The following is a 9110-nucleotide window of genomic DNA, read 5'->3' on the forward strand; positions in this document are numbered from 1 at the left end:
AAGAAGAGGATAAAAAAGAAGAGGAAAAAGAAAAAAAGAGGAGAAGAAAGAATAGAGGAGTTCTTCTCCTCTTTTTTTCTTCTTCTTCCTCTTTTTTTTATCGGGAATGAGGGTCGTCGAGGGTCGCCGAGGGGTCGAGGGTCGAGAGGGGGTCGACGGTCGCCGAGGGGTCGAGGGTCATCGAACATGAGAGGAAGAAGAGGATAAAAAAGAGGAAGACGAAAAAAAGAGGAGAAGAAAGAATAGAGGAGTTCTTCTCCTCTATTCTTTCTTCTCCTCTTTTTTTTCTTCTTCTTCCTCTTTTTTTTATCAGAAACGAGGGTCGTCGAGGGTCGCCGAACGGTAGAGGAATCCCTAAATAGCAAGTATCATCGGTGTGAGATACATGTGGCCGTCGGTGTCAGACACTACATCCACGTCCCACAAGTGACGCTCCTCTTTTTTTTTCCTCTTTATTTTATCGGGAACGAGGGTCATCGAGGGTCAGGGTCGCCGAGCGATAGAGGAATCCCTAAATAGCAAGTATCATCAATGTGAGATACATGTGGCCGTCGGTGCCGGACACTACATCCACGTCCCACAAGTGACGCGGGCTTCGACGCCAACGTCACTTGTGGGACGTGGATGTAGTTTCCGACACCGACGGCCACATGTATCTCACACCCACGATACTTGCTATTTAGGGTTTCCTCTACCGCTCGGTGACCCTCGACGACCCTCGTTCTCGATAAAAAAAGAGGAAGAAGAAAAAAGAGAGGAGAAGAAAGAATAGAGGAGTTTCTATTCTTTCTTCTCCTCTTTTTTTTCTTCTTCCTCTTCTTTTTTTATCCTTGATGCGTTGTCGAGGCCACCCCAAACCCTAGAGAAGCAGCGTCGAGGCCACCCCAAACCCTAGAGAAGTAGCGTCGAGGCCACTAATTAATATTAGTTCTACGTTTGCCACTAATATATGCATCTGTCATGTTTGAATAATAATTGCCATGTTGTAAATATTTGTAGAAACTATGGACACCGCCCGAGACGAAGTACAAGAAGAGTTGTTGGGGGACATAATCGCACGAGGAAGTGATGCCGTCTGCTCGTTGTTTCTCAACAACATTGATGGTCTGGAAGCAGCTGGCTATGATTATGATGGCTCCGGTGACCTAATGCCGATGCAAGAAGGAGACCGTGAGGACGGCTCCGGTGACCCAATGCCGGTGCAAGAAGGAGACCGAACCGAGTTCGGCAAGGTATATATATATTAGTTAAGCTTCTGCTAACTAGCTAATTGATGCATTCATTGTTTTGGTATGTACAAATATTAATTAAGTCTTTGTTCTTTTTTCTAGCCCTCCGGGTCGAGCACAACTTCGGTAAAGAGACGAGGCCCGAAGAAAAAGTTGAGCTCGGATGAAAAATTTGAGATCATAGCAATCGCGCCCGACGGCCAACCGATTGAACCCCTCCGGACAAAGAGCGCATTTGTTGCTTAGTGTGGGGTTTTGGTTAGGGACAAGATCCCGATCAGCATCCAGCATTGGTTAAAGCCGGCTACAGAAGACCCTGAGGTGTCTTATGTTAATGATATGCAGAAAAATGATCTTTGGACTGAGCTGAAGTCAAATTTCACCCTACCGTAAGAGGATGATCCGGAGAAGCCAGTTAAAGAGCAATTAATCAAGTCTTTGCTCTTAAGAGGATGGCAGAACTATTCAGGAGGTGGAAGAAAGAGCTGAATAAGTTTGTCAAAAATAAAGAGACACCAGAATTCACGGCAGATATGAGAAGATCATAGATCACTGGCCCGCATTTGTGGCCCACAAGACATCGGAAAAGAGTAAGAAGATGTCAGTGACAAACAAGCAAAATGTTGCGAAGAAGAAGCATCACCATCGCACGGGGTCAGGTGGCTACCTCGTAGCCCGGCCTAAGTGGGCCAAGACTAAGAATGATCTGGCTGATAAAGGGATCGAACCAGAGACAATTAACTGACCAGACCGTTGCCGGACTTGGTTCTTCGGGGCTGGCAGAACCTTGGACCCTGTATCAGGGAAGTGCATTTGGACAAATGATCAAATGGACATACCAGTCAAGAAGCTTCAGCAGTATATCGAAGCAGCGCAGCAAGGGACGTTCGTTCCAGACAGAGAGAACGACGAGCTCACAATGGCCCTCCGGAATCCTGAGCACCCTGGACGGACACAAGGCACGCCAGGCTCCATTTCGTGGAAGGTTGGGTTTCTGGACGCCGGAGGTTACAAATGCCAGGAGAGGAGGAAAAAAGTGCAGCAGACCCAAATGCAGGCGCTGCAAGCAAGGGTACAAGCGATAGAGGAACGACAAGCAAATCGCGGCAAATGAACTGCTGAAGCTTCCCCCGAAGCTACCCCGCCATCTCAGCAGAAGCAGCGTGGCTTCCACCGAGCTGCTTCAGCCGGAGCATGTCTTGACGGCTCCTACCAGCTATCCCGTGGATGCTATCACGGAGTCTCAAAATTGCCACCTTATGACGCAATGGATTAATATGAAGGTCAAGGCAGCTGTTGGCTCTATTTTTCCTACTGAACCCGACGCAACTTTTCACTATCGGCCGCTTCCAGAAGGATATGCTATGGTGATGGTGGATGAAATAACTGAGGGATTTGAGGACCTCCAGCTTGACCACCCTACCGGTGAAGGGAGACTCGACTGGGTTCTGCTCTAAAGACTCCATGCCTATGGCGGAAGGAGCTCATCAACCTTCCGAACTGGACGCCTCCGCCTCCTCCTCCGGCGAGTCAGGGCACTCCGCATCCTCCACCGCCTCCTCCTCCGGCGAGTGACGATCAGGGCACTCGGCCGGCTCCTTCTCCGGCGCGTGGCGGCACTCCGCCTCCTTCTCCACCTGCGCCGGCACGCCCGAGCAGCCAGCCTCCTCCTTCTCCGCCTCGTCAGCAAGGGCGGAAGAGACCTGCCGCCGCTCCGGCTGCTCCGGCGTGTCGTAGTCCTTCTCCTCCGCCTCGTAAGCAAGTAAAGAAGACAACCGCTCCGTCTGCTCTGTCGGCGTCTAGCAGTACAGCCAGAGGCGGGAGGACATCCAGATTTGGTCCTTCTCTAAAGACTCCGGAGAAGTTACCATACGAGAGGACCCCGGAGGAGAACTCCGAGATCGCGCGAGAAGAAGTGAGGAACTTCTTTGAAGGGGTGAAAGCAAAGAAACATCCACCTCCGGAGGAGAAGTTAGATCCGGTGAGAGCAAAGCGCACTCTGGCTGCCCTGACAAAACCACCCAAGTCTCCGCCTAAAGGAAACTATGAGCACATTATTGGAAAGGAATTTGCCGAAGCGGAGCGGTCGGGAAGTACTGTCAGTGATCAAAGGCTGAAAGAACGATGAGCTGGGAAACAAATTGCACAACTCGGCGAACAAGCGAAGCAATCGTGCCCCCCGCTCAAGGTGCCTAGCGACATCGTCGCTAATGATCCGAGGATGGTGCCCTGTTATAGCAATCTTGGAGATTACCTGCCCGACGATGTACATTATGATTTCATGGAGGTGCAGATACAAAGATATGAGTATGGGAAGCCTCTCGTCAAAGATGAAAGATCTCTATCAACGATGATGCGAAGATTGCATGATTGGTACATGAAAATCTGCAAAGAGTCTGGGGGGAGGAGTATTTTGTATGTGAGAGTTAAAAAGGAGCATGACCTCGTTGGAATTGGTCTATTGCATGTTCCATTTGAGGAGTTCTTTCAGTTTTTCAATCATTTGGCCCTCGATAAAGCAATGGTCACCTGCTACTGTCTGTAAGTAGTACTACTTCTATCATTAAGTCTCTCTATATAGATCGGCTCTTTCATTGCATGTCTATCTATCTATACCTATACTAATTACAGACTCTCTATTAATTCTCACGTTAATCAGTAATTAGGAGCCGTTAATCTGGTGGGGCCGAGTTATTATGGTGTAGATCGGCTCATATTAAAAAAACTAACGTATCTCTCTCCCATGACCCAATCTGACTCGCATAAAAAAACTCACGTATCTTTCTCCCTTTACGCAACTCTCTCAATCTCTCACGTCTCACATATCTCTCCAATACCCCTAAAATAACACATCTCTCCAATGACAAAAAAAATCACGTACCTCTCTCCCATGACCCAACTCCCTCAATCTGTAAGGCAATCTGGCACGTATTGTCTCTAACAAACTTTCTATACGGTCAAGAAAAAAACTCTCTCTCCCGTGACAACTCCCTCAATCTCTCGGTCAATCTCTCAGGTATCTCTAACAAACTCTCAAATCAGCCCTGTAAAAAGGGTAAAAAAAACTGCCTTATCCCTAATAATCCTACAAAAGAAAAAAACTTTCTCCTAATCTTGCCTACGCGGTCGTAACATCCTCTTCCACTGTAGGCGCTATTCACGCCGGTTCTATGAATAGGAAAAACTTTCTCCTAATCTAACCAACACCGCGGAAGATCCTCTCCAGCTGACCCGATATTAGCGCCAGATCCAGTCAATCGCTCGCCGCCGGCCGTCCTCTCGTGAGTGGCACAAGTATTTGGTGCTTAGCATTTGACTGATCTCCTGGACAGATGTGCAAAGAAACCACCTGACGGCTTGATCATGGAAACAAACATGGACATGGAAAACTATGCGGGTTGATCATGGGAGACACACACACAATCTGAAGTCCGATATGAAATCCTCCTCGGCTGCAGGCGCACACTGGTGAGAACACACACACACATGGGAAACCATGCTCCAAATCTCCATATTCAGCCATGGCTCAGATTGAAAGAGGAAAGATTCATGTGTTCTACTACATGCAGTCGTCAGTGTGGAAGGCGTCATGCTGTTGTGGAGAGCGTCAAGGTTAGCTTCAAAGTAATCAAGCAAGAAGGAGTGGTTCAAGGGCTTCAGCGAGATTGATTCATTGCCTTGCATGTAGTTATCCACTAATTTATCCTCTTTAAGAACAATATATGTTGAAGAGTTGAAACGGTTTCTTTTGTATTTCTGTTTGATCCTACAGAAGTGGGGCCTGCAAATCGGTTGCTTAGATCTTCTATTAACTCAGTGTTAGGTGATAGTTCCGATATTTGTGTTCCACTTCCACAGAAAATAAGGAGAAACATCCAGCGCCAAAGAATACAATTAGAGTTTCAATTGCGGCAGCAGGGGTGTTGAGACTTCAGAGTAACCGGGTGTGCTCCCATGTGGCACCAGGTCATGAAACTTCTCACGGATGCATTGTAGGCAAAGACAGCAGAGGGCTCTTGCTTGCTTCCGGCAGGAACGATCTGATTGGTGTCACACAATCTGCAACTGCGTATATGGTACACATTTTTCTCTTTAATTTGTTGAATGTGTTCTTATGATTCTTGCAAGTGTGGAATAAATATTCATTATACTTACATGCACGTACATATAAAGATTTATTATTCAGCCTTTAGGTGCATATTTAATTATTTGTGCGTGCGTGAGAAAATAACAGTTACTATATGCCATTTCACCTACGTTTTTATTGTTTATATTTCAGTAGGTAATTACACAGAATATTCCCTATTTTAGTTTCTCAAAATCATATTAAAAAGTTGTTATTTGTTTCAGGTGAATACGTATCTTCTAAGGATTCACGATCGAGAAGCGAGGTTGCTCGATTGATTTCTTACATAAGCATAACCATGCAAAATTAGTGCAAGTTGTTTAAATTAAAAAACAGAACAGATTTAATAATTGTTTCATTTTTCAGATGCTTAAGAAAATAGCTATTAGTACACAAAAGTTTATTTCTAATGTTCCATCTATAATCTTTTCTTTTTGTTTTGAAGTAGTTCTACGTGGTAATTTATTCTAAAAGATACAAGCAAACTTATGTGCCATTACAGAGGGGCATCCAACTAAAATAATTAGTTTAAATGTGAGGCATTTTAAATTCATTCTGAAAGATACGACCAAACCAGTATCAATGATTCTACTGCAGTACTATTCGAGTAGATAGTTTATGCCACTATCAATGATTCTACTACTGTGTTGTTCAAGCACATGGGTGACAGGGTCATGATTTCTTACCTCCATTATTACTGAACATGTAATGTGGTTTTGCTAAATCTTTATATCATTCCGTATGTGAGATGTGTGTGCAAGACATCGACTGGTAGTAGCATAGCTGAAAATATATAGATCCAGGATACAAGGCATGGTATATCGAAATTAAAAAGTGATCCATGACAGATGGCATATGCACTCTGCTCTTGGCCTCTTAGTCGACACAGAGAATGTAGATGTAATAAGGTAGTACATGCCGAAACCACAAGGGCTTCAACCTTGACGTAGACATTGAATACATGGTTGTGACATGCAAAAGTTAATGCTTGCATCCAAATATTTTGTCACATGGTGGTCTTCTTAGAACCACAATCTCATTATTCCTTTGGATTTGAGCTGAACTCACCAAGGAATTTCTGATTTGCTACTTTCAATTCTCATTTTTTTTCCTCTCTGTATATTTAATCAACTGCAAAGGGTTAACAGATTATATTGGATTGTACTTGGTCACTTGGAATGAGATTTAAGTTAGACATTCTTGTGCCCATCGGGTATTCCTATAAAGCAATGCCGCTGTGGTGTGACAAACAAAAATTAGATGTCTCCTGGTGTTGGCAACAAATCCGCTTGCAGGTTAAAGATTCATCTTCCCATAAATTCCTTTTCTACCACTTTTTAAGTTTGGAAGGTAAATATGCGAGATGTGACATTATGAACCTTTATTGTTGCTGCCGCGTAAGTTATATAATTAACAAGTGTTGACCTTGATTTGTTTTCTTCCTTCTCCCCAATTCAATACTTCTCTAATTTTATTTCTTTGTGGAAATTGTATGTGAACCAACAACATGTGATATGATTTGATTGTTGATTTCATTTGGCATGCTAAGCACATGATAAAGAGGTTACTATGTTTCTTCACATGATAAAGTGGTAACTATGTTTCTTTACATGACAAAGAGGTTACTATAGTTGTCTCTCCCAAGAGTTTACATGGATTTCGATTCACCAAGATATAATAGAACATGAAGACATAGACTAAATTTCTTGCGGCAGTATATATGAAGTCTTCTATGCATGGTAGCAAAAATGAATTCTTTTACCTCCTTACCATATTAGTTTTTGCTCAAACGGATGTATCTAGCACTGAAATACATATATATACATCCATCTCAGTGACAACTAATATGGGACAGAGACTTGCTAACAAGTATCTCTTTCAAGATATATTTGAGAGGAAAATAGTATGCAGCACATTTTATGCAAATGTAACATACAAATTTGATGTAGTAATTTAACTTATAATTCAAGGAAGGAGTTTGTAAATGCATAAGCAACAACTGAATCACACAATATGGTTGATAAGCGCTAAACATGTGTATTTGACCATTACTTGGTGCTAAACATGTGTATTTGATGTAGCTATTTGTCCTGAAAAATAGGACATTTTAGAATCTAGCATGGTGCTAAACATGTCTATTTGACCACTACTTGGTGCATACAATTATTAGTGGAAATTATCTTCATGAAAATTTAATGGTACATAAAAACTTAAAATAGACATGTGCATAAACTGACACACTGAGTTTGGTCCACAACCCGGAATATGATTAGAGATCAGAAGTTTTTTTCTTCGCAGATATAGAACATAACCCATGCATAGACAATCTAACTCCGAACTACTTTGATAGTAATAACTATAAATATATTTTCTTAATATTTATACCAAATAGGTATTTATTACACTAGCCCGTGCAATTGCACGGGTTGACGTCGAGTATTTATAATTATCCTCACTATATTTTGCAGATTGAAGATCGTTGAATTGAAGAAACGACAAATCGGTGATATTGGGTTCATTAACACAAATATCATAGATGCAACTCAGGTTAAATTTCATGCCGCAGATACCGAGGCCAACTTGCTACGATCGTTGGTAATAAATGAAAACAAAGATATAATACTCTTTCCTTACAACTTCAAGTGAGTGTTACTGTCTTGTGCGTATTCGGTTTCCCTTATATATTAGTCAAGGTTATAGTAATGTAATTGATGAGTTATGCATGCGTGTGCAGTTTCCACTATATTCTCCTAGAGATTAAGCTTGAGCAGGGACTAGTAACCGTCTTAGACTCAAGACGAAAAGATCCCTAGGACTATGCGGACATGACTCAAATGCTCGAGAAGTAAGTTAAATCGATCATTATCCACCATATCAGCAATTTTGTTCATTTCCCAATATATCAAGTAATTGTTTTCTTTGTCTGGCAGGGTTTGGAAAAAATTCACCAAAAAAGCTCCGGGACTCCCGAAGAAGCTGCAATTTAGACACCCGAAAGTAAGTACTATAGTAGTATGTTCCGCGCATCTCCTATTGATTCAAGCGCTAGTTTCATCAATACCATTTGGCATTCTTGCTTATCAGTTTGATTGACCTCTATTTCTTGTAAAGTGGTTGTGGCAGGAACAAGGGAATGATTTCTGTGAATACTACGTTTGCGAGTCCATCCGCCACACGACCTGTGAGCGGGGCTACTCTGACGAACAATATGAAGTGCGTAAATAACAACATTCAAAATTTTATTTTATTACCATCATTTGTGTTGAGTTTCATTCATTCATATATATATATATGTATTGACCCCCTTCTTCAAATTAGATGTTTCGGAAGCGGGATGAACTCCTAGCACCAGCTCGCATGCGAGCAATTCAAGAGGAATTGGCGGCATTCTTTCTTGACCACATGATCGCTGAAGACGGAGAATACTATGTGGACCATGAGTCCGTATGTTAGGAGATTATATTTGTAAGAGATAATTATTGTATATATGTAGCCGGTAGTGTCGGATAGATATATGAGAACTTGTTGTTCGACCAATCTCTCGGAGAAGGAGAGGTGGTCGATATCACTTCTCTTTGTATGCATCTATGTTCATGACGATCTTCTGTTTCCTTTGTTTGCTTACTAGCTAGCTAGCGTGTCTAGTCCTCTCTATACGTATGTATAGTACGTAGCATCGACCAAGCACGGACATAAGAGAGGACACTTCTCTCTATTAATTATAGCTAGCTAACATAATATATGAAAAACCTAAA

General features: G+C 42.6%; 1 long non-coding RNA gene across 1 annotated transcript; it reads left to right on the top strand.

Annotated features, from left to right (window-relative positions):
• The first annotated feature begins 4370 nt into the window (after positions 1 to 4370).
• On the top strand, positions 4371 to 7908 carry LOC123083112 (uncharacterized). The gene is made up of 3 exons (XR_006439210.1): positions 4371 to 4697; positions 4799 to 5305; positions 5580 to 7908. It is a non-coding gene; the product is annotated as an uncharacterized lncRNA (long non-coding RNA).
• The last annotated feature ends 1202 nt before the right edge of the window (positions 7909 to 9110 follow it).

The sequence above is a fragment of the Triticum aestivum genome, chromosome 4A, assembly GCF_018294505.1.
Source record: "Triticum aestivum cultivar Chinese Spring chromosome 4A, IWGSC CS RefSeq v2.1, whole genome shotgun sequence".
NCBI lineage: Eukaryota > Viridiplantae > Streptophyta > Magnoliopsida > Poales > Poaceae > Triticum > Triticum aestivum.